The sequence below is a fragment of the Saccopteryx leptura genome, chromosome 5 (genome assembly GCF_036850995.1).
Source record: "Saccopteryx leptura isolate mSacLep1 chromosome 5, mSacLep1_pri_phased_curated, whole genome shotgun sequence".
NCBI lineage: Eukaryota > Metazoa > Chordata > Mammalia > Chiroptera > Emballonuridae > Saccopteryx > Saccopteryx leptura.
Window position 1 is genome coordinate 94,150,083 of NC_089507.1, and position 26,886 is coordinate 94,176,968.

General features: G+C 35.6%; 2 pseudogenes; both read left to right on the forward strand.

Moving 5' to 3' along the window:
* The first annotated feature begins 4,938 nt into the window (after positions 1-4,938).
* Positions 4,939-7,304, forward strand: LOC136406523 (cleavage and polyadenylation specificity factor subunit 3-like; annotated as a pseudogene).
* Positions 7,305-22,312: 15,008 nt separating this feature from the next.
* On the forward strand, positions 22,313-23,660 carry LOC136406524 (ornithine decarboxylase pseudogene; annotated as a pseudogene).
* The last annotated feature ends 3,226 nt before the right edge of the window (positions 23,661-26,886 follow it).

Sequence of the window (26,886 nt, forward strand, 5' to 3'; positions counted from 1 at the left end):
CACACATCACACTTTAAATTTACACAGTGTCATGTCAAATTTATTCAATTAAAGATAAGAAGAAACCAATAAAGAATTACTATTATGAATTTCTAGCATTCTGTTAAATTTGCCATCACCCTATTTAATTTGACTGCTGCTGTTCACTCTCACTGCTGTTCCTTTTCACTGTCATGACCCGACTTAACACATAATTTCCCATTATTTCTGGAGCAAATCCAAGATTCTTACTCCTCACTTCAAAGAGCCACACCCCTATGCCTTAGTTCTATCCATGCTTACTTGTAGCATTTTAACCTTCTTGTTCTACTTAACTTTTATTTGCTTCTCCTCTTTATTCGTACAAAGTTTTTGTTGCTGAAGTAACCAAGAATTTATATAACCCATTATATTACACATCTGGTCTTTTAAAAAGTATTCCTAGATTAATCACATAATCTGAAAGTGGAAGTCATCCTTGGCTAATCTAGTATTTTTCAGAAGGCTTATACTTCTAGACATACACTAGTGCCATTGCATGAATTCATGGACAAGAGGCAATAGTGTAAACATTAGAAGCATGGTATATGTGCTGTCGAAATGAGCACAAGAGTAAAGGCAAGAGCTCATGGATTTGAATCTTCTCCTGGCTACTTGCTACCTGTTAACTTTAATTTCTTCATCTGTAATACAGTGACATTAATAGTATGAACCTCATTGTGTTTTTGTGAGGGTTAAATAATTAACTATATGTAATATGCTATGAAGAGTGCCTAGAATAGTTATCCTTCATTCTCTTATTATTTTTTTATTACAAATTCCCAGATAATTCTTTAAGGTTTGAAATTATGCCACTGGTTTCTTTTATTATTTTAAAATTCAGTGACACTTACAACCAGGTGTTTCTTGAATTAAGTGATATTCAAAATGCAAGTTATTAAAATACAATGGCTGAAAATATAAATCAGAGTAATGTGCAGGATCTAAATAAAATCTTTATAATCATGTATTAAAGAAAAAGAAAAACTTGTGGCTAGAGTATACAATGTAATGTAATGAAATGTGATATAACATTTTACTAGCCTCTTACTTATGAACTGTCAAAACAAGTAGTTTACAAAACTCTAGTTAGGTTGCTTTGGGTAACAGGAAATCAGTGACCTAGTCTATCATCACTTGCAAATCATAACAATTACTTGTGTTGAAAGGTCTCCAAGTCTAACTAGTAGTTAACATAGAAAGTTTGAAACTAAGACAAGTGTTAATGGTCACGTGAAGGTAAACTGAAGGTAAACTTAAAAGGCATGCTGACAGTTACAATGATTACTTCTGGCAATATAGTTTCAGCATGTCAGATTTTGTAATTCATTTCAGTTCTTGATGTTTGCTACACTGTGATACAAATCAAACTAACTATGAAATGCATGTAATGTATAATATATATGACACTATTTCCCATAAGATTGATATTGGTCAATATTAAATCACTTTAACAAACCTGCCAATACACTAGTCCTTGGGTTGATATTTTTGTAATTTAAAAAGAATATCTCTCTCCTTTATAGTTTTCAGATTCTGTTAATTCATATTCTGAATGTTTGCCACCCTTGATTCTCTAAAATGCTGCTATGTATACATACATACAGGTGGATTGTTTGCACTGCTTCTATGTGGATTCCTCTGGTTCACTCCTGACTGAAATTCAGGACCTGACTTCCCATTTGGGGAGTGAGATCAACACCCAGGACCATAATCCACAGTCCATTAACAGATGCTGTGATATTAGTTGCCTCCCAAAGACCATTTTGATGAAAGGGTGTAAAGAGGCACAGGTTAGCCTTCTTTTTAGTGGCCCACAAAATTGTGGGCATGAAAGGAGAATTTCTGAGACACTTGCTTTGAAAATAATTAAAAGAAGTTCATTTTTTTGAGGCTTTTAAAAATGTTTATTTATTTTTCTTCTTTCTTCTTTTCCAAGTGAGAGGAGGGGAGATAGAGAGACAGAGTCCCACATGTGCCCTGACCAGGATCCACCTGGCAACCCCTGTCTGGGGCCAATGCTCTGCCCATTGGGGCCAAGCTCACAACCCAGATCCTTCTAGAGCCAGAGGCTCCATAGAGTCATCCTCAGCACCTGGGGCTGCAAGATGGGAATGGGAAGAGAGAAAGAGAGAGAGAGAGAAAGAGAGAGAAGGAAGAGAGGGAGGGTTGGAGAAGCAGATGTTTGCTTCTCCTGTGCCCTGAAGGGAATTGAACCCGGGATATCCGATGCCCAGCCGACATTCTACCAGTGAACTAACTGGCCAGGGCTGTTTTTCTTTTCTTCTTTTTTTGTAGATTAGCTAGATTAAGGTAAGTAAAATGGGGACATAATTTGTCATGAAGTTGTTAATCAGGATGTAATATGTTAATATTTGTAAAGGGTTCAGCCTAGTTCCTGGCAGACAATAAATGCAACCTAATAGTTACATAGTTATCATTATCTTTGGCTACTTTGATTATCAGTTGGTAATGAGGTTACTTAGCAAAGGTATTTGAAGGTAGAGAGCTGGTGAGTGTACACTTTCTCCCATTTTAGACTCTCAATTCTCTTTGCCCTTGTATTTATTCTCCCACTGCTCTCGGACCTGTGACTTGATGCCCCTAGACCCTCGGTTGTGGGGTCTGTGTGCATTTGAGAGCTATTACACAGTAGTTTAATTATGTTATTTTTCTAAGTTTCAAGGACTCAAATGACATAATTATAAAATTCTTATAACTTTGAATAGATATGTAATCAATCTAGGAATTATAACAGAGACTGAAAATGGAAATTAAATCACTTTGGCATATGTGCAAATACATACATGTGTATATATACACATACCTGCACACACATATTTACATTAACACACACACATATACATATATACAATTGTGGAAGAGATATTGAGCTGAAATAAACCATTGTCCAAGCAGGTGATCCTGGCACAAAACCATGAATTTATAAGATAAAAAGAATGAGGATATTACTCTATAGTATTAATTGTTGTAGGAATAGAAATCGTGTAGCATGGAGGGTGGAGTGGTATACATTTTAAAATTTTATGCCAATAATAAAATATATATTTCTCATACATTAATAAACGAACGAGATAAAAACAAACTCATAGAGAACAGACAGACAGCTCTCAGAGGGGAAAGGGTAGCAGGGCTAGGTGATAAAGGTGAAAGGATTAAGCAAAAATAGAAAAGAACTCAGACACAGACAGTAGGATAGTGATTGCTAGAAGGAACGGGGTTAGGTTGAGGTGGGAGAAGTCTTAAGGGGATAAATGGTGATCAAATAGACTTGACTGGGGGTTGTGAACACACAATACATATACAGATGATACATTATAGAATTGTAACCCTGAAACACACACATATATAAAATTTTATCAATTGATGTCACCTCAATAAATTCAATAAAAATAAACAAAAATTTAAAAACCTTTAAAATGTATTGCATTTCAGAAGCAGGTCACATTGTAAGGAGAAATTCTATTTTTTGCAGTTTTATTTTTATATCACCCAAAATACTTGTGAGAACCAATTAGTTTCCACAACTTACCATGTTCCTGTTAAGTGAACCTGGCACAGGGACATCCAGCTAATCCTCTGGCAGAGTCGTGTGAAGTACTTCGGAAGCCTGGTATGTCCTTGCTCCAACCTATGGCATTTGAGCCAACTCCGGCCACTAGCTTTTGGACCTTTATTCTGCACTGGTGAATTTCTGGCACAAAATGAGTTGTAAATATTACTGAACAAAGGAACTCCTGAGCATTCCTTTACCACTTGATCTTTAGACCTTCAGAAAAATTGTCCTCAACTTCATAAACATGAAGTAGTAACAATTGTATCAAGTGCAAAAATGAGTCAATACTATCATTAGAAAAAAAATATTCTCTAACAAGACCCTGCTGATTAAGAGCGGAATGCTGGAAACAAACTACCTGATTTGTAACCAAATCAGAATTTTTTTGTTCCACTTCTCTCTGTGCCCACATATCATGTTCACCACTTTATGGGTGCCCAGAAATCCTAGGATGCCTTCTTATTGACTTTAGTAGTAGAGGTATGGTACACCCAACTAGTAGCTCACGGGATATGGCCATCCTTAAAGATCACATCATTAAAGCAGTGGGATAGTGCAAGTGGGAAAAGGGGTGCTTCCCAGATGGACAGGATCACATATGGCTGCCTCATTCCTAACTGGGAAAGAAAGGGCAACTTAGTATTGTGGGAACTGACATGGTCAGCAGGTGTGAGTTCTGGTGCAATTCTCCCACTTACTCTCTGTGAAACCTTAATAAGGTTCCTTTATCTTTCCTATCTCAGTTTTCTCATCTGTGAAATGGTAATAATAACAGTACTAACAGAGCATTTATGATGATTAAAGGAGATAATGAATTTATAACATTTAGCACACCACCTGGCTCATACATGATAAGCCCTTAATACATGTTAGCTAATAAATACTGCATTGCTCTTAGCTGCTATCCTGGGAATATAGATGCTGCCAACTGGTCCTTTCTAGAAACTTTGTCCCTAAATAAAGGTGAAAACCACACTGAATAAATTTGGAAGAGACAATATTCCTTGAGACTAGCAGAAAGTCATAGCTCTGGAGTGTGTAAAATTTGACTTTGTTGCATAAAATTATTTAATGAATGAAACTGTAATATATAATACATTAACACTTGCCAGATATAAAACTATAATACACCTAGTTAAACTGAAATTTTAGATAGACAATGAATAATATCTTAGCATAAGTATGTTCAAAATATTATGTAGGACACACTTATGCTACAAATAATGAATTTTTATTCATAATTCAAATTTAACTGGGTGGTTTCTTCTTTGGTTCTCTGTGGCTAGCTTTCTGATATAGAAAGCCTCCGTGACCTGTTTCAAACCCTTGCCTCATCTTCTGTGATTCCTGTGGAGGAGAAGAGTGCCCAGCTGCTGATCTAACCCTTTGGAGCTGGGCAAGGAATTGGAAGATCATGTACTATTCCAGAGTTCAAAGGAAGAAAAATAATGTTGGACTGTGGGATATACCCTGCCTAGAAGGAATGGATGCTCTTCCTTGTATCAGTTTAATTAACAGAGCTGAGATTGATCTCCTGCTAATTGATCACTTCTATTTGGATCACAGTGTAGCTTTACTCTGGTTTCTACAGAAGACAAGTTTCAAAGGAAGAATATTTATTACTTGTGCTACAAAAAAAGCTACTATTTATAGATGGCTTCTTTCAGATTATGCCAAAGTTAGTAATATATCAGTGGACAACATGCTGTATACTGAGATAGATTTGAAAGAGAGCATGGTCAAAATTGAAACCATCAATTTTCATGAAGCTAAAGAAGTTGCAAAAATCAAGCTTTGGTGTTACTACATGGACTCCTAGAAGGAGCTGCCATGATCACACCTGAGATTGCAGGCATGAAGCTCTTGTGTACAGGTTATTTCTCAAGACAAGGAGATAGGCACTTAATAGCAGCTGCAATTTCTAATATGAAACTTGATATTCTTTTCAGTGAATCTACTTATGGGACCCATACTCGTGAGAAGTGTAAAGAGTGAGAAGCAAGATTCTGTAACATGGTTCAAGCTATTGTAAACAGAAGGGGCAGAGGTCTCATTCCTGTCTTTGGTCTTGAAGGGTTCAGGAGCTGCTTTTGATTTTAGATGAGTCCTGGTAAAATCACCCAGAACTCCATGATATTCCAATATTCTATGTATCATCTTTGACCAAAAAGTGTTTAACTGTGTATCAGACTTAGGTAAATGCATGAATGATATAATCTGCAAACAGTTCAACATCAATAATCCCTTTGTTTCAAACACATTAGTAACCTGAAGAGCATGGATCATTTTGGTGACATTGATCCTGGCATTGTAATGACCTCCCCAGGCATGATGCAAAGTGGCTTATCCACAGAGTTCTTTGAAAGCTGGTGCATTGATAAGAGGCATGGTGTCATTATAGCATAGTACTGTGTAGAAAGGACACTTGCCAAACATATCACGCCAAGGAAATCACTAGCACGTCTGGACAGAAGCTACCATTGAAAATGTTTGTTGATTATATTTCTTTCTCTGCTCCCACAGATTACCAGTAAATGAGTGAATTTATTTGTGCTTTGAAACTTCTTCATGTGATTTTAGTCTTTGGAGAACAGAATGAAATGGCCAAATTGAAAGAGCCCTGATTCGAGCATATGAAGATAATGATGAAGTTCACATAGAGGTTCATAATCCTCAGAATGCAGAATTAGTGACCTTGGACTTCACTGGAGAAAAACTAGTCAAGGTCATGGGCATTTTCACAGACAAAAACCCAGAACAAAGCCAACAGTTCTTAAGAATACTTGTTGAAAGAAACTTTATTTATCACATACTTCCTCCTTGTGATCTCTCCAATTATACTGATTTGGCCAAGAGCACTGTGAAACAGTCCCAAGTCATTCTATATACTGATCCTTTTAACCTTGCTCTGTTATCAGCTACAGAAATTGATGGGTGATATAGAAGAATTAGAAATTCAAGAAAAACTTGTTTTGAAATTGTTAAAAAATATTGTTTTAAAACAGGAACCAGGAATGGTGGTATTAGAATGGTTAGCAAACTCTTCCAATGGTATGTATGCAGTTATAGTAACAACTGTGATATTAGAAGTTCAATCAAACTCAAAAATAAGGAAAGGTGTAGTGTAAAATCTCTGAACATGATAAACTGAGGAACAAAATAGAAACAGTGTCAGGGTCACAGGGAACAGATGGACAGCTGTCTGAGGAAAGAGGGAAGAGGGGACGGGATTAAAGAAGGTGAAGGGATTAGCCAAAATCATATGTACATAATACATATATACAGACAATGGTAGCAATAGGGAGAGAAAAAGGGGGTGGGGATGGAGGAAAGGGATGAAGGGAGAAAATGGGGGCAGAAAGAGACTGCATGGGGCATCGGGGGCACAATGCTGTGTATAGAGGGTGTTATATTGAGTGGGACATTTGAAACCATGTCAGCATAATAAATTAAAATCAAAATTAAAAAAGAATTAGAAATGCACATTTATAGCAAGAGGTTGGAGATCATACTCCTGGACATATTTGGAGAAGACTGTGTAAGTGTAAAAGATGGTTCTATTCTTAGTGTCACAGTGGATGGGAAAACTGCTAATATAAACTTGAGGACGTGATATAGAGTATGAGGAGAAAAATGAAGATGAATCTTTCTGAGAAATGGTGGAACCAGGGCACAGAGACTGTATGAGACTCTTACACCAGTTCCCTGAGGACCTTATGCCTCTGGATTTGCTATAACTTTTTTTGTAATGCTAGAATTTACTTCTCTTATTTAAAATAAAATACATTAGTTTCTCCAGGGTAACCTATTTACTTTCAACATCAAATGGCTTTTATTCCAACAGCTTGAATACCACTAAATTACTAACTAATTTGTCCATTACTTTAGATCTGCTGAATAAACTGTTATTTTAGAATTTATTGATTCCACTTCTTGGCATGTATGCAGCCTCCAATAAAATCTTAAAAATTCTGCTTACTCCAATTGAAAAAAAATTAACTGAGTGTCTTGCATTTTTATTTGTTAAATCTGGAAATTCTAACCTTTATATTCACTCATTTCTGATATGATGTTTAGCTTTATACTTTTTCTTATAGATATTTTTTCTCATGAGTGATAATTTAGCAACTTTCTCTGCCTCTATAATGTTAAATTGTGTATAAAATATTAACAATTTAGAATTTTATGAGATGAAAATTTATAAGCTGCAAATGAAAAGTAAAGCTAAATCTGTTTCAGTTATATAATAATAATAATTTTTATATTTCATATAAACTTGATACTAATTTGGTTATAATAGTACAGCAGTCAGTAATGAACATAATGAGGAATAAATAAGCATCTACGGGAATTATGAATTCTTGCCACACATGATAGTTTTGATATGTTTAGAGCACAAACTCAAAAATATATAAATTTTCTAAGTTTCACATTTGTATTATTTTCTCTGCTAATGTTATTCATATATTTACTTGGAGGGCCTATTATAAAACTGTTAACATTTTCATATTTAAGAATCTCTGTTATTATTTTCATTATTCAAATAGTACCTAACATTTACCTTGAACACAACCAGGCCTCAAGCAAAAATTGCCATTAAATAAAGTAGTTTTAGGGTCATTACTATTTTGAAATAAATATGTTATAAACTAATATTTTTAAGCAGAAGAAACATAACATTTTACTTGCTGGAGATGCTCATCTGTTGCTGTGAGATGATGATAGATAAACGCCCATATGTGTAATTCTTTGTGGTTTATAAAGCACAAACTTTATTTATACTAGGATTTAATTCTTGAAATTGAGACTTGTGTTTTCTTTTGCCTGTCCTAGTTTTGTAAATTGTCACAACCCACAACTCTTTAAAATTAGAGAAAATCTCCGGAATTCCTGACAGAGAAATTATATTCTTTGAGCCTATAAATAGTTCAAACAAGACAATTTTGTAGCCTTAAGGATGGCTGTGGTTGTAAGGCTTGTATGGCAATTTCAAATAAGATGACATCAAAGATCACTACATAAGAAACTAAGCATTTATTTTAGAAAATATATATTAAACACCAATGGTAGGTCCTCTATATTTTAGAATTTTACAGTCTATTTGGGGTGATGGACATATACAGAAAAGACAGAAAAACATTGATAAGTAAGTGCTAACATTTTTTTAAATGCTAAGGGTGGGGAGTCACTATGCTTAGAAATGTCAGTGAGGGTTATACAAAGGGTGTGGTGGATGAACAAACCATTGACTGATAGAAGTAGAAATTCACCAAACAGAACTGCAGGGTATTAGGGGGATAGAGGAAAAAGAAGCCTTACAAGCAGGTGTAAGAGCATATGCCAAGGCCTGTGGGTATACCTGGGCTCCTTAATGCCAGTATCCCAAAAAGTGTTATTCTTTTCCCTGTTTGCTGCACAAGACCCTGAAATTACACTTGGTTATTTATGGTCATCTCCAGTGACCGTCTCATGTGAAACCTGGAACTATCTCTTCATATTCTATGTGGAAGTCCACCCATAGGTCACACAGCCCTAAACTTGTGTGTATCGCAGTTTAAGCTTTCTCTGGAATCACCACTGTATTATTACATACCAACTCTCTGGGGAAACTTGCCAGGCTTTGAATGAATAGTCTGGTCTGCTTGTTAAGAGTATTGTGCTTTATATGTTTAGGTATGTTAAGATGGAGTTATTAGTTTATCAATTTAAAAATGGAATTGAAATTATTCTCTTTTACCTTCCTCCTGTTGCTCTCCTATCTTCCCACCATTTTGAAGAAGAGAGAAAAGTCCCTGATAAATCATAGAAGATAGAAGGACTTATTAGGAAGAATTACAGGACATTTTTCACTATCTTGGAAATCTAAATCTTAAAAAAAGAATCAGAGCAAGTTACTATTTGTTTTACCTCAGGCCCAAGAGCAGAAATAAACTTTGAATTACTGTCATACTTCAGATTTCAGGCAAAGCCTTATTTCATCAGAAAAGCCCTTACTTTGTTTAGTAGTTTGGGTTTTAGCTCTCATTTTTTCTTTATAAAATCAATTTGCCTAAAATTAAATAACTAATTGCCTAATATATGATTCAATGCTTATCTCTTCTGATCAAATGGCCACTTTTTAAGGACAGAAATGTTTTTTGTTTCAGACATAATTGTTACATTAGCCCTAAATAAGTACAATGACTTACTCTGGCTGACTCTCAATAAATATTTATTAGACACAGGGAAGAATGAGTGATCAAACAAATTGATAGGGGTAGTTTTTATCCTTCACACATTGTGGGTGCTTGATGAGTAGGAGTGAGGACAACCTCTGGCATACCATTTCAGAAGAAGGCTGTCATATTCCGAAAGACATGGGCTGTATCGGGGTGTTTATATGTCTGGATAGAATGTCCCATGATAACTAACCTGAAATGAGGTTTAAGTCAATGTTTCAGTAGTTTTTAGGTTCCTTGGATCAATAGCAACAACAGAGAAGGGGATTTCTTTCAGGTGGAAGGAAGCTTTTATTAATGTGCTTCTTTGCTTAATTGTTTCTAAAGGACACTTTCAACAAGTTCTGTACTAGTTGCTTGCTTGTGAGTGATTTGTAGAAAGAAGGCTTGCACCTTATCCTTAGTGATAACTCAAATAGCTTCCTAATACCCAGACTCTCACAGTTCTTAAAGAGTACAGTCCAGACTTTATAGCTCCACAATTTGAAAATCCTTTAAATAACTGCATGTGGTTTAAATATTATTTCTGGCATATTTGATGACTTCTATCTCTGCTCTGAATCACCAATAGCCTTATTTGACATAACTGTAGATTTGAAAAGCAGAAGCCTTAAGGATCTCTGGACTCTATAAGTTCTAACTAAAGGAGTTGCAAATTCTTTTTTGTGATGGAGATAAAACCTTTTTGAACTGAATTCTAGAAAACGGTATTAAGGACCTACTCTGTGTCTAGGCTCTGGACTACCTAAAGATGAGTTCATACAGTTTCCAACTTCAAAGTTATTACAATGTATTCACTTCAACCTGAAGTGTAAAAAAACCTTTTGGAATATTTACTCTTATGTTCCTTGGTAGCTCTATGTTGCCCTGGTACAACATGTGATATTAAAGAAGCCACAAAACACTTAGCATACTTAGCAGGAGCCCTAAAACAATATCGTAGACACTATAGTAGAACCTCAATAATTAATTTGTGTAAGGTTTACTAAAAGGTCCAAAGGAAACTTAGAAGGAGAAGAAATGATGACTTTACTAGCAAGTCATCATTACAGTTCATTGTGCATGAAAGTGTTTCTTTCCATTTATCATGCTTCAGACACATACACCTTTATTTCAGACATTTACAGAAATGATTCAATGTCTTTTATCTCTTTTAGTCCTTCAACAAGGAGTGGGTAGGGTCACTGCAAAGAAGTGAAACCAGAATCAATCCATTCTGTTGTTCACATCCTTTGTCTAACGAATGCTCTTCCCCTTCCCCTAATTTCATCATTAATCTTTTCTATGTGAAGGAGGAGCAGTGGAGATTATAGTTTGACTTTGATTCCACCTGGTCAAAACTATATTTTCTTTCAGTCCTTCCTTCTATTATGAAAGACACAGCAAAAAATGAAAGATTGTTGTTCAAAGAACATAACCATTGGCCTACTAAAGTTATGGTACAACCAGGGTTTTTCAGAGTCAGTAAGAAGGAAAGATTGCTGACAGTACACGGATATTGGAAACAGTAGCTCCAGAGTTACAGCTACCTCTTGTGTTGTTGTGTTGGATCAGGAGAGAACATGATGTTGATTTTGTTTGTAAAAGAAGTTGCCTTGGCCTCTGCTGGGATCACTCCAAGAACTGAGATAGAATGAAAGCACTAAAAGGAAGTGAGAGTGATGAGTACAGCCTCAGCTGGCACATCTTCAAAAACATTTCAGAGGATAGTGTTCCAAAGAGATATTGCAATGCAGCTTCAGTAAGTGCTGTACAAATAGAGTTGGTGCTGCTCTACAGGAGGCAAAATAAGGCAGAGGAATAGAAAATGAACAAAAACAACAATACCAACAACAAAACCCTCTGGTAAATAAGTTATTGCATGACACAAATAATTACAGAATTGTAAGCCAGAAAATTCTTCCAAATACAAAAAATCATTTCTGAAAGAGATCACTGAAGCTGATAGATGGCTAGCTAGTTTCCTTTGGACAAGTGAGTGAAAGAGGCATTGAGGCAGCTAATCTGACTTTTAAACTACTTTTTATTGTAAATAATTTTTATTATCATTAAAGAAAACTTCCTTTCTGTATTGTCTTTTTATTTTTTATTTCTTTTAATTTATTGATTGATTTTTAAAGTGAAAGGAAGGAGGGAGAGAGAGAGAGCGAGAGAGAGAGAGAGAGAGAGAAAATGAGAGGTCAATTTGTTCCACTTATTTATGCATTCATTGGTTGACTCCTGTATGTGCCCTGTCTGAGGATAAAAACCCAAAACTTTGGAGTATTGGTACAATGCTCAAACCAACTACCTAGACAGGGCCCTTTCTGTATCATCTTAACTGGTCCTAATTCTGTTCTTTGGAGCAACATGTACTCTAGCCTCCATGCACTAGCCCTTTGTATTCAAACACTGTCATTAGGTTTCTTCTTAGTCTTCTCGTTACCAAAATAAATATCTGCTTCATCTTTTCATATATTACATTGTATTTAGACCCCTGTCTCTTGATATCTTCCTGAGAGGTGGCTTTCATAAAGTGAACAGATGTGATTTTTTGCAACGTATTCTAGCCATTCCTGAAGAAGGGTGCTGTGTTTTATTATATTAGCCTAAGGTCTCATTATTGAAAAAAATGTTTTTTAGACAAAGTTGAGCTTAAAGTTCAATAATTTTCACAATCTTTGTTCTCATTAATTATATCCAAAATAAAAGCATAGCAGAATATGCTTAGAAATTGATATTTTAAAACAAAGTGGAAATCCTTATATTTATTTCAATTTATTTTATTTTTGTCATTTCTATTGTAAAGATTATGAACATTAATGGTTAAATAAATGCAGCAGAAAAAAGTTTGCCATTGATTGTTTTTCTACATGCTAGATTTTGTGCTTTAAGGATCAGAAAAATATAACCTCAGGCTTACAAGCAAACAAAGAAGTATAATAACACATCTGACCAAGTAGAAGAGCACTTGCATGTTCCGGTTACCCAGAGAAAGGAGTCCATAAAATTTCGAAAATGAGTTAATAATGGTATTTGAATTGAGTCCTACAGTCTGAGTAGAAGTTTTCAGGAAAAGAAGAGGTTGAGGCTATTGTAAGAGAAGCGTCCGTATTGCAAATGTCCACAGATGAGAGAGAGAGTCAAGAAAAGTAAACACTGAGAAGCATTTATTCGTGTTAGCAAGTTAACTGGTAAATTTAAAAGCAGTTACTTTGGAGTGGTGGATGCAAAAATTTTGATTTAAAAATTTTAATGTTAGATCTGACCAGCAAGTAAGGAAAATAGACAACTCTTTGAAAGAGTTTTGTTACGAGCTAGCTCGCACATGAGAGGGAAGGCGGTGTTCTGAGATGGGAGCAACTGCGGCGCGTGTGTGTGCTGACGAAAAGGAGCCAGTGAGGAAGGTGCAACTCCAGGAGTCAGAGAATCATGTGATAAAGCAAGTATCAATTAGCTTTTGCTGCATAATGAATCACCCCAAAACTTTGTGGTTTAAAAAGTTTATTATTTCTAGGCCCTGGATGGCTAGCTCAGTGGTAGAGTGTCAGTCTGGTGAGTGAAGGTCCTGGGTTCAATTCCCAGCCAGGACACACAGGAGAAGTGCCCCTCTGCTTCTCCACCCTTCCCCCTTTCCTTTCTCTTTGTCTTGATATCTACAGGAATGATTCAATGTCTTTTATCTATTTTAGTCCTTTAACAAGGAGTGTGTAGGGTCACTGCAAAGAAGTGAACAGTTCTTGCTGACAGAGGCATGTCTTTTATTTGTTTGATTATCTTGTCTTTATCAGAAAAGTTGTCATAAATTTTATTGGCAACATCAAGCATGAATGTTTTGGCATACTCCCCATCTGTGAATGGCTTTCTGTTTCTCACAATTGCTAAAGCACCAGCAAAGCTAGCTGAATTCCAGTCACCTTGTTAGGTCTAAACACGGAGTTGCTGCTGACTAGCTTGCACTCTGCACAGTAGCTCTTGACATGCTTTTTTCCTGCTGCCCATGGCTGGATATTTCGATGCAAATGTAGTATGGCGTGTGTCGAAGTGCCGCTTTATATTTGACCGTTTCATCAATGCAATTTTATCATTGCATATTAGACACACTGCAGAACCTGCTCTCTCCACAAAGGTGAATTCCTCTGTCCATTCCTGCTGAAAAGTATGATATTCTCCATCTTTTTTTCTTTTAGCCATCTTCTTCATCAAAAAGGTTTCTGCAGTTAGCTAGTTAACTACTGGATTAAAAGGAGGGAAGTTTACTTCCTGACCTAACAATGACCCATGTATGTTACACATTATCCAATAAAAATTTTGTGTTGTCCCGGAGGACAGCTGTGATTGGCTCCAGCCACCTGCAACCATGAACATGAGTGGTAGGAAATGAATGGATTGTAATACATGAGAATGTTTTATATTTTTAACGTTATTATATTTTTTATTAAAGATTTGTCTGTGAGCCAGATGCAGCCATCAAAAGAGCCACATTTGGCTAGCAAGCCATAGGTTTCCTATCCCTGTCCTACAAGCTACCTTGGGATTATCCACATTGTGATGGTCCTAGGATCCCTGGGGCAACAAGAAAAGGCAAACTTCAATGCACAAGCTCCTTATAAATCTCAGTTTGCATCACATTTGCTCTTGTCCCACTAGCCCCAGCATGTCACATAACCACACCCAGAGTCCTTGTGAAAGGGTGTGGAAACTGGGAACCAGGAACTGTCTGAGGCCATTGCTGCAGGTATTTACCACAGCAGACATGAAATGTAGGACTGATGAAAGAGCTAGGCTTGGAGAAAAGGGAGCACGTGATGCAAGGATGGCTCTCGAGAGACTTAACTTTGTAGGTAGGAGAGAATCAGGTTGAGGGAGTTTATTGCTAATAGTTTCTTTTTCCTCTTTGAAGTGGGGGCTACATTATCTCCTGAATACAATAGGAGTAAATGTATGAAAGGGGGTTTAAGAAAAGTTAAGAACTTTTAAAATCCTAGAGAAAGAAAGAGAGAGAGACATCTGACAAGAGACATGTAAGCAAGCAATGAATGCCATTAAATATCTGAAGTTCTTTTTAAGATTTAATGCCACAGAATTGTAGTGGTATCCATCTCAATGTTGTTTAGAGGTTTTTTTTCCCAGCTTTGCTCAATTAGTTGATTATAGAAATGGAGAAAGCCTAGATTGAATAGAACTGTGATTAGAATTTTATGAGGTTGTTGAGAGTTGTTGAGGTGAGGAGCTAAGGAGGCTTGGTATAAAGAGGCTATAAATCAAGTACAAAATTAAGAGTTTTTGGTACTGATAAGTTTAAAGTTAAGTATTGTAGAACAAACGGAAGTGCTGAGGGAAATCTATATTCAAAACAGGCTATTGATGTTTATGCTTTCAGAGATGAAGCAGTTCTGGATTGGCCCCAGAGCAGGTTTTACTGCAGAGGAACAGGTAAGGTCATTGATGAGGAATGTAATAGGTCAGGAAGGGTTATAGCGAATCTAATATTCACGTTGATACTGGTGTTTCTAGGGAACAGGAGGAAGACTAAGAACCACTGGTTACAAAATGTACCTCCTTTTTCTAGGGAATGTTTTTCAGACTATCCCTCCCTTAGTGAAAAAGATGGAGGCAAAATAGGCATTGGGTAGTTCTTGTCTCTCTGTTTTCTGTAGATATTAAACACTATTCATAAACAGTTACCATTGCTCTTCCTTTTAAGAGATTTCTCTTGTAACAGTTTTAAAAATCCTGTTGATGACTGAATTCTGTCTAAGCCTCAGTGCATTCAGGTTTAAGACCTTGTTACATTCTTCCAACAGATGTAAGCTCCTCCTTTCCCTTCATTCATCTTCGCTTTTGTTCTGACTTCCAGCTTTTACATGTTCTCTTGAAATCCGAGAACTCTTTCGTGACTTGATTGATTTTCCTAAATATCTTTTCAATTTTTTCCACATTTGGGCTATTGTTGGGGCCACATGGCCCTTTAAAATCTTTGTTTCTGTACTCCTACTTATTTTTCTTTCTGAGCTTTAAAAAAATAGAAAAAGAAAAGAAACATACTTGTTTGAAAATTATAGGATAGCTATCTGCCTATTCTAACGTTAAAAGAAGAACTTTTTTTGAGTTTAGCAAAAAAAAACCACACTATCAGTTTTTCCTAAAGTTTGTCAAAGGCATAAATTGTAGAATCAAATGAATCTAAATTTAAATCTAGCTTTACCATTTGTTATTTGAAAATTCATGAGTAAGACATGTTTTGAATCTGAACTTTCACTTACCAAATGGATGAAGTTATAAAACTTACTTTTTGTGATAATAACCTGAACTAATACATGTCTTCAATGTATAAAGATTGGTAAAAAAAAAAAAAAAGACCCCTTGGTAAATGTTAATTCCTAGTCCTGATTATTTATTTCCGATTTGCCAGATATTAGTCCAGAGAGTCTGCTTTTTCTACATTTCCAACAATTCTAAGATTCTTGTCAATAAAATAAAGAAAAAAAACCCTGAAAATCTTTAAAATGCTAGTAAATATAAAAGTAAAAAGAAATGAAATATTATTTTTTAATCTTTAATTAGACACTTGGAAATATTTTAAGCATTACTATTCTATTTGAAGGGGTATATAAACTGGCTCCATGAAATGATAAGAAATGACTGGGAGACCAAAGAGCTAAAATATTTTCAAGAGATTTTCTGCACTTACTGAAGTTTAGAGACTGTCTACCGAAAAGTACTGTTAAAGTCAAATACATTGTTATTGTTAGTTAGGGGAATATTATGCATTACCAAGAATAAGGTTGTGGTACTTTAACAAAGGGCAATTTTCTAAAAGGAAGTAAGATATCAAACAGACATTTTTGATGGGAAGCGAATTAAAGAAAAAGTCAGAAGTATTGGGCTCTGTAAGTAGAATGTAGAATGTCTGCATATTACTTCCATTATGTTTAGTTCTTTTTAAAATATCAGGAAGTGTTAGAATTTCTGATAACACATGAAATTTTGAGGGGAAAGAAATAGAGTACATTTTGGCAAAGTATCAGTGGTCCTGACTTTGCTTTTTGGTAGGTACTTAAGAGACCTCCTCCACTCCTCTCAGGTCTGTGTGACGTCCGTTTCCATCCAGCCCACATGCCAGCACTATTGCCTTTTGTCGTAATAGAGATACAAAAGCCTTTCTCCTATACTGTGTATAAACTTAACCTACAAGGGAAGATATATAAATTTGTAGAAGGCATTTCTTCCCTTTCATTTCTGTGGTAAAATTAACCTTATTAATGTTTATAAGATTATTTAAAATAGTTGTTATTTTTATGCTATTAATTGACTTTGATAATAGTTTGTATTTTAGATAAAGGATGTACCTAATCATTAAAAATATGGATCAGTTATTCCAGTGGTTCTCAAACGTTTTGAAGTCAGGGCACATTTAAAATCCTACAAATAATTGTTGGCACACTATATACAAATTTCTGAGAAATATGTTATAATAATTAAGTCAAATATTAAAGAAAAAAAAAGTCTAAACATGCTTTTATGGTAATTAAACAAAATAAATATGACAAAATTAAATTTTCTCTGACATTAAAAAACATTTTTATGTTACATTTTTTGAGTTATGCTTTTTAGAATTCATAAAAAACGGGGGTTAAAAAATTAAAAAATTATAAAATGTTATCTTTTTATATATATATAGATATATTCTTAGTAAGATTTAGTAAATTTGGCAGGTCCTGGCACAAATGTGTTAAGTTTTTTCATTCTTGTGTTTATGAAAAACATAAGTCTGATATGTCCTAGAGATTTCTTCAATGTTTGAACATATATTTGAAAGGCAAATTCTCATTTTCTTGTCAATACATTGAAGAATTCCTCTATTTTTACTCTTAATTGTATTGGGAGTAGAAAATTCTAATTCACATAAATAGGATGTTGAAAACTGTAGTAAAATTTTCAAAGCTTTTTTAGATATTGCTACATATTCTTCTTTTATAGAAATCCAAAGGGCTTCAAGAGATAATTCCTTATGTTTAATCATCAATCCACGATCAGTGGATATAGCTGCCAGTTCTTCTTCTTCTGTTAATGTTAAATCAAAATCGCTTGAAGCTTCCATGAATGGGTTTTTCATCCAATTGTATTGTTCAGTGTTAAATGATGGAAAATAAGTACCCAATTTTTCTTCTAAACTTACTAAATGTTAGAAGTGTTTCATTTATGCAAATGTTATTTACCAATGGAAACATTTCCAAATTACCTTCAACAACTTTTCTTTTCCAAATTTGTAGGTTTCTCTGGAACGCTTTCATTTTGTCAGTGGATGTGAGAATATTTTCTTCTTTACCTTGCATGTTAGTATTCAAAATATTGAGCTGCTAAAATATATCGGCCAAATACTGTAACCTGGCAATCCAAAATTCGCACTGAAGGATGTTATTAAAATGTAACTGTTTCATCCCTTCAAAAAATGCAAGAAGCTCTTGTTGTATCTGGTAGCTCCTGTACTGGGTAAGTATGATACTTTTCCTCTTGACAATTACCTCATCTCAGTGTGTGAAAGCAGCTGTCTGTGTTGTGAAAGCTTTCCAAATAAATGCTATTTGACAGGTTTGTTTTAATAAAGTTTATCATCAGAACAAGTTGATCTAAAATTTCTCTTAATTTTTTTCTCCAAATGTTTTTTCCATCATAGCCTCCCTATGAAGAAAGCAGTGAGTTACAATAACATTCTCATTTTGTTTTTTTTTACAAAGGATGTAAGACCCCTAACACAGCCTACCATGGAAGGGCACCATCTGTACAAATGCCTACACATGACTTCCATGTTAACTGCCTTTTATCAAGATAGCTATTCAAAATGTTAAAGACATCTTCACCTTTTGTAGACACACCTAATTCTTTGCAAAAAAGAAACTGATTTACTATTTGATCTTCATTAATAAAATGGACGAATGCTAAGAGTTGTGCCATGTTGGTAATGTCTGTTGACTCATCAACTTGCAATGCAAAATTTGAATATGGAAACTTATTACTGCATACATTTTTCTTGATATCAGAAGACATTTCTATAATATGCCTGTAAACTGTACGTGTCATTGGACAGAGGAATCTTGCTTATTTTCATTGCTGTTTCATTTCCTAGCATTGTCATGACCATTTTTTTTTTTTTTTGCATGCAGGCAAAATAAATGACTCACCTAAAGTATGGGCTTTCATATGTTTTGCTATCAGTTCTGAGACTTGAAAAGAAGCAATTTGAGCTTTATCAGAAACAGTCATTATACTTTTAAAAGAATTTGCCGCTTTTGTTTGCTGTTCAGACAAACTTAAAAAAGCTTACAGTTTTATCTTGTAAATTAGAGTGTATAGTTTTAAAATGTTTACTCAATTTACTAGGAAGCAATAATTCATTTGCCATTTTACATCCATACACTAAACATAGCAGTAATGGATGATCTTCACTTTTGGTCCAAGTGAAACCAAAGCTTAAATAACTTTCATTATATTTGTGAGTAGGTCGCGATTTTGCTTTCTTGTGTTTAACTTTTTCTCACTTCCAGAATCAGATTCTTCAATATCATGCTTCTTTTTTGAGAAATCTATTCATTTTATTTGGGTGTATTTATCTAAAAGTAATATAATGATATGTTAATAATAAATATAATAATGATGTGTTAACAAAAAGAGCTGTATTTCCATAGTGAAATGGTATAGTAAAGTGACTATATTTATTTTTATATCTGGGCACATCCCAACAACCAGCACAGCTAGTAATTCCAGGTCCTGAATGGGAACCATGCGAAATTAAAAAAAATACAAGGAATTTAAAAATAACGGGGTCGGGAGGGCTCTGTCATTGCTGCTGGCAAGAACAAAGCATGCTCAAAAACCGCATCTTTCTTTATTTACAAGGCAAAGCGAGGCCATTAGCAAATCTTAACTTTACACCAAACAAAGGATAGAAGAAACTTGCCTCTAGTCTTTTCAGGGAACATGGGGGTAGTGTAAACAATCCAGCACCAACAGCTTAACAGCCTTTTGCAACCTAATCAGGCAAGTGTGGTGGGGGGTTGGGCAGACTGTCAGTTTACAGCCAATTCCCCACATCTCTGTCCCCCAAAAATCTAAACTACAAAAATGCTGTTGGTTTTTTGGTCCTTAACAGGCATTTATTTCTCTGGAATACCATAGAGCACACCTGGAAATCTTCTAGGGTGCACCAGTGTGCCCTGGCGCACACTTTGACAACCACTGAGTTATTCTAATGTGGACTAAATTTTAAAATGATTAATTATCTTTGGACTCACTTTACTTCTCTTCATGTCTAAATGTCAAAACTATTATTTATTTGTTAAATAGAGGTTAGAGGAAAACTTACTTTAATAAACAAGTATTTGTTTCTGCTAATTTTAATTTAGAAATAGGATGTGTGTGATTAAGGCTTTTTAGAGAATATATTGATATCTGTACATGAGGATCTTTAGACAATCCTAACTTAGGCAGAAACAAAAAGTAGAACTCTGTCATGAATTTGGAGACAAGTATCTGAGTTGAAAATCTGGTTGAATTACCTTGGTTAGGTTCCATCTTGACTTGCACCTTCCTATTCTATGAACAAAAACAATAATAACTAGCTGCTATGAAGGTTGTATAATGTCTACCACATGGGTTTTCAGGCGGGACTGAAAGTGATGGGGTGAGGTAACAAGACCATTGAATTTACACTTCCCTTACTCAAAAGGTCTCACATATAGCCTTATTGATAACTCCAGAATAATTATTTTCATTTAATCACAAGGATATATTGACAGAATTCAGAAAATATGTATCTATTTTGAATACGGTTTGTCTGTAGTAAAAAGACCTAATGTTACTTGTGGTTGAAAGAATAGAAATCTTGTTTTCTTTCTAATATGATAGCTGTCTGAGGTGAGCATCTCAAGGCTGTGTGCTGCTTTGGCCTATAGGGTCATGTGGGAATCTATTATAGATTCTTACACCACATTTCTCTGTCATTTTCTAGTGTCCTACCATCTTCTGTGATTGAGACTGGATCACAATGAGTTCCATTTGTAGAAAGGAAAGAGAAAGTTTAGTAGTAGGTACACTCATGGGCTTCTGGCCTTCTCCCAGAACTGGTAAACATCACTTCTTCTCACATTCCTTTGGAGGAAACTTAGTCACTTGATCATATTTATTTAGAGGGACGATAGGAAATTTGTAGGAAGGTATGTTAGTCAACTATGGCTGCTGTAACAAAATATCACAGATTGGGTAGCTTAGACACAACCAAAATTCATTTTTCATAGTTCTGGATGCCAGGAAGTCCAGGATCATGGCACTGGCAAATTGAGTGTTTAGTGAGGGCTTCCTGGTTCATAAACAGGAACTTTTCATTGTGTCTTCACATGGTGGAAGGAATCAGGAATCTCTTTAAGTGTCTCTTTTATAAAAGCACTTATGCCATTCATGGGGGTTCTGCCCTCATGACCTAATTACTTTTCAAAGGCTCCACCGCTGAATGCCATCACCTTGAGCAACATATGAATTCAGGGTGGACACAAATATTTGTACCATAGCAAAAGCCTTGTTCAGCTACAATTCCATTAATTTTATGTTAGGGAAGGACACCCTTTTGGGAATAGCAAGCAGTCTCTATCACAGAACACGTTACCAATCCCATAATTTTTAAACGTGTATCCTATTTCTAAACCATATTTCTAAACTATGTCACACTATAAATATATATGTTATATTCTATGAATTATTTTATAAACAGCACAATTATATTTTGGTGTTAGTGTGCAGGTAAAGTGAAAACTTGTGCTTTTGTATGTTTAGACTATAACTTAATTTTTATAACCATAGTTTGGGGTTTATTTATTTTTATAAACTGAGGAATTTAAAATGGACATGGCTTCAATGACATCAATATTTAGCTTTTTTGCCCATTCCAAGAGAAGCCTGCTGGTTTTAAGTGTGGCACCAAATTTAACACTAAGACAGACAACAGACTGCTTTGAATCATCAGTGACAACCTGCAAAGCCAAATTTGCCTTTGGATGTGCCCTGGTAACTTTCATCAACTCGACTTCACCATTGAAAATCATCATCTGGACTCCATTACTGGCATAATATTTAATCGGAGACACTTGTTTATAAGGATTTGCATAGATGATCCTCTCTGGAGGCACCCCAAGACTCTGCACCAGTTGTATTTCAGTCTTGCTGTCATAGTCAAATCTCATTGCCATGGCAGAGAAGGTCTTTACTATGGTTCTGCTGTCATTGCATTTGACTGCATGCAAGAGAGTGACCCAAGGAAGAGATTTTAAACATTTCAGATGTTTCTTTAGAGTGTCTTCCAGGTCCACAGCATAGAAGGCACATTTATCATCATCAGAAGAAACTTCATTAATTTTTTGGTCCAGAATGTCCTTGACAGTAAAGACTTTATCAAGAAAATGATGGTTGCACTCTTCATTACTAAAGTAGTTCATGGTTACTGGATGTTCTTAAGGAAAATTAAGATATGGTGTTTAAATACATTATTGCCAGCTTCTCACAAAGGCAGTCCCGTGGAGGATGGGTGTACTCTCAGTGCAATAGTGGAAGTGTCCTCACAGCTCTCTCAGGGTTTGGGAATCCCATCACAACTGGATGTAACTCTCGTTATTCCATAAACCCCTACAGCTTCACAGTAAACTGATCTTATTAAGACCCTGTGGCCTGACTAAGCAGTGATGCAGTGGATAAAGTGTCAGACCAGGATGCTGAGGACCCAAGTTTGAAACCTGGAGGTTGCCAGCTTGAGCACAGGCTCATCTAGTTTGAGCAAGGTTCACCAGCTTGAGCCCAAGGCTTGAGGAAGGGATCACTCGGTCTGCTGTAGCTCCCTGATCAAGACACATATGAGAAAGCAATCAATGAACAACTAAAGTGCTGCAACAAAGAATTGATGCTTCTCATCTCTCTCCCTTCCTGTATCTGTCCTTCTCTCTGTCTCTCTCTGTCTCTGTCACACACACATAAAATAAAATAAAGATGCTGTGGCTGCCAAGCATGCAAGAAGACTGCTAGTCATTCTCTCCTGTGTCAACTTCCTCATAGGAAGTGACTTTATTGATCCTGAGACTTTCTTGCAAGCCACCTCTGATGCTCACAGTGTCTTTGACATGGGAAGTGAGGTTGGTTTCAACATGTATCTACTTGACATTGATGGTGGCTTTCTTGGATCTAAAGATGTAAAGGTTAAATTTGAAGAAATAACCAAAATAATCAACCCAGTGCTTGGACAAGTATTTTTTGTCAGACTCTGCAGTGGCATTCATAGTGAGACTATGTTGCATCAGCTTTCATGCTTGCAGTTAATATCATTGCCAAAAAAATCATATTAAAGGAACAAACAGGCTCTGATGATGATGAGTACAGGGGAAAACTTATTACCTGAATGATGGAGTATATGGATCATTTAATTGCATCCTCTATGATTATGCCCATGTGAAGACCCTTCTGCAAAAGAAGCCTAAACCAGATGAGAAATATTCTTCATCTAGCATGTAGGGACCAGCATGTCTTGGCCTCGATCACATTATTGAGTGCGTGGCTTGACGGGGATGCATGTGGGTGACTGGATGTTCTTTGAAAATATCAGTGCTAACACTCTTACTGCTGCTTCTACTTTCAATGGATGCCAGAAACAGACTATCTACTATGTTATAGCAGGGCCAACATGGCAACTGATGCAGCATGCTCAGAACTACGGCTTTCCGCCCAAAGTGGAGGAGGAGCATGTTAGCACTCTACCTGTGTCTTGTGCCTGCCGGAGTGGGATGGAACAATACTCAGCAGCCTCTGCTTCAGCTCCTATTAATGTGTAGATGCCATTCTTTTAGCAGTTAGCAGAGTGTAGCTTGAAAAAAAGTATTCACAGGGATCATTGAACTTAACTATTACTAGTTTTGAAATTTCTTTGTGACTAGGGTTAGCACCAATGGAACAATGTGGAAGGCTAGGAAATAGGGGTCATACTCATCTGTGTTTCTATTACCATAGAAATTATTTGAATATTTGTTATATATGGATTTTTATTCAATTTTAAAACATGATACTAAGAGAGTTGCCCAAGCAAGCATTTGTAGTTTGTACATTGGCAGAATGGGCCAGAAGTTTAGAGTTGTGGCCTATTTTAAAAACAAAGTACCTAGAAAATAATAAATAAATAAATAAATAAATAAATAAATAAATAAACAAATAAATAAATAAATAAGTAAATAACATGCTTCAGGTTTCTCTCAGCTTCTGAAAGATCTTCTTACTATGAAGATCAAACCAATGGCTAAAAATACTCTGTCATCTGTGATGCACCTCACTCAATGAATGTTTTCTGGTTATTTATCATCTGTTCCTTGTGTGTTGATAGCCTCAAATTTTATTCAAATTTCTCAAACTCAGATTTTAAACAAATATCTGCTCAGAGGTATGTCATAGTGGGTCTCTGGGTGATCAGGATACTGCTGAGGGCTGACATGAGAGTGTGGATAGTTGCATATAGAGCATCTAGCCTACTTCATAAATGCCCTTCAAATACCACCTTGGTAGTCCCTGAAATTTCAAAATAAATGACAGAAGATAATAAATTTATTGGACACCCTTTGATCCACTCTAGGACTTTCTCATCTGAACCATCAGTTTAAGATGAGTCAAGGACAAAAAACTGCAGCAAAATTATTAAGGGTGAGAAGGAATGGGAGCCCAGAGCAGAATCAGTGGTTTGGGATCAGGAAGAGCATGTAGAACTGTCTCCACTCCACTCCTTTCTTTCTGAGTGGCCTCAGAAGTGAAACTACCACTCATCTGTAAAATAAAGATGGTAACAGTGTTTTTCTCATTGGTGTGGTGTGAAGACAAATGAAAGCACTTGTGTCTAATACTTCACATTGCCTCACACAGAGTTAATATTCAGTAAATTTATACTACAGCGTAACTTTCTAAAAAGAATCACAATTACCTCACCAATAATTACACCTCTGAGTTTGCCATTTTACAGTAGAGAAATAGAAACTGTAAACATGTACCTGTTTAAATATTTCAGGTGATTGTTTATTCTGTTGATGGTCATTTAAGTGACTCATATTAACTACAATATCTTAATGACTTTGAACCCAGTTGCAGAGTTTTCCATATGCAGGGACAGAAATACAGGAAGGGAGGGAAATGAGAAGCATTAATTTTTTGTTGCAGCTTCTTAGTTGTTCAGTGACTGCTTTCTTATATGTACCTTGACTGGGGGGCTACAGCAGAGTGAATGATACCTTGCTCAAGCCAGAGACCTTGGGTTCATATCTATGACCCTACACTCAAGCCAGAGACCTCTAGCTCAAGTTGGTGAGCTTGTGCTCAAGCCGCATGAGCCCATGCTCAAGCCAACAACCTTCGGGTTTCAAACCTGGGTCCTCAGTGTCCCAGTTAGATGCTCTATCCACTGCACCACCACCTGGTCAGGCTGTTATTCATTTAGAAGATTGTTGTGGATCAGGAGGCTTTGAAATGAGCTTGAAAAACTGGCAAAGTTTGGATAGGCAGGGTCTAGAGACAAAAGTGGGCATAGCATGTAAATTTGGTGGGTGAAAATATAGAGCTGAGTAAAGAAGAGAATAGTTAACAGAGAGCCTACAACAGAAAAGTAGGGAATGTTGTTGAATATTTGAAATGGGGACAGGTGATGAAGCATATGAGAAGCATTGAATATTTTTTTCTGGAGAGAGATTATGATAATGAAATTTATAAATTTAGACTGATACAGGAAAATAAAAAGGCTAATACATTTTCTTGAGAAGAATAGTTACATAAAAAAATAGTCTGTAGACATCTTTCAAACTTTATACATTTTGTAAGATACCTATAAGGAGAAGAAAGTCAGAGATTAACCTAAATTTGAAGGAAAGGATATGCCATTTTTCTTCTGCAGTTATTGGTTTCTTAGTTGGAATTTGATTTGCTCTAAATAAAATATAATTAAAAATATCTTGGGCAAATGGAATTTTCATGGAATCATATACATTTCTAACTCTGTCAGGGTAGATGAAACATATACATAGCCATGCATTCTTGAGATTTTTCAGTAGTACATTTTCAGCATAAGGTTGAGACACATCTGCTGAAATAACTGATATTCCTGTTTGTAGTGACTCACTTGGTGGGAACAACAAATTTATTTTCAAGTCTGGGCTGACCTTTATAACCTTTACATTAAAAGGTAGGTGCATCACTGTGCTTTTTTACACTAACAAGTACTGAGAAGCAGGGAAGATAGTCTCTTCTTGCTTTTCACTATGCCACCTACCGATCTACACCTGGCACTCTGCAATACGCATGTTATAGATTTCAACTGATAAAAGGTCCTGTGCTGTCAGCTCAGCCCATGCTTTCATATGTCAAACTATTGGCAAATTATAGCCATTACGCCTACCAAATCAGTCAGTGGAAGTAGAAACATCAGTTTGAGATGAGATGTGCTTTCTGTTGTAAGAATACAAGTTAGGGAAGTGACCTGATTGTCACACATTAAAATTTTAAAGTTAATAGCCAATGTAGTGAGGCATAGGAAGTGAAGGACAGGAGAGATAATTTTAATTCTATAAAAATATCATTTTATATAAGTATAAGAATTAGTACTTGTCATAAAACATAATGAAATAAAACAAAACAAAAACAAAGCAAACACTGAAGTGTTCTAAATGGACAAGTCTGTTATTTTTATATGTGTATATATGTGTGTGTTTCTTGTGTGTTTACCTATTTCACTTTCAAGTAAAATAAATTCTGTGATCTGAAACCAGGGGCTAATAATAAAATAAAATAAAATGTCTTAAAAAGTTACTGCAAATAAATCAGGGGGGAAAAGACAAAAAAACAAATAGAAAGAATTTGAAAGGATATAAATTCATTTATTTTTTTATTTGATAATTTTTCATGGAGTGAGCATTATGCTCTATTCCGGTCATCAAAGACAAAAGACAAGCCTTGACTTTGGGGATTTTTTAGTCTTGTAGAAGAAAAACATAAAATTAGCCTATAGTAACAATAAAGTATTATAAAACTGTC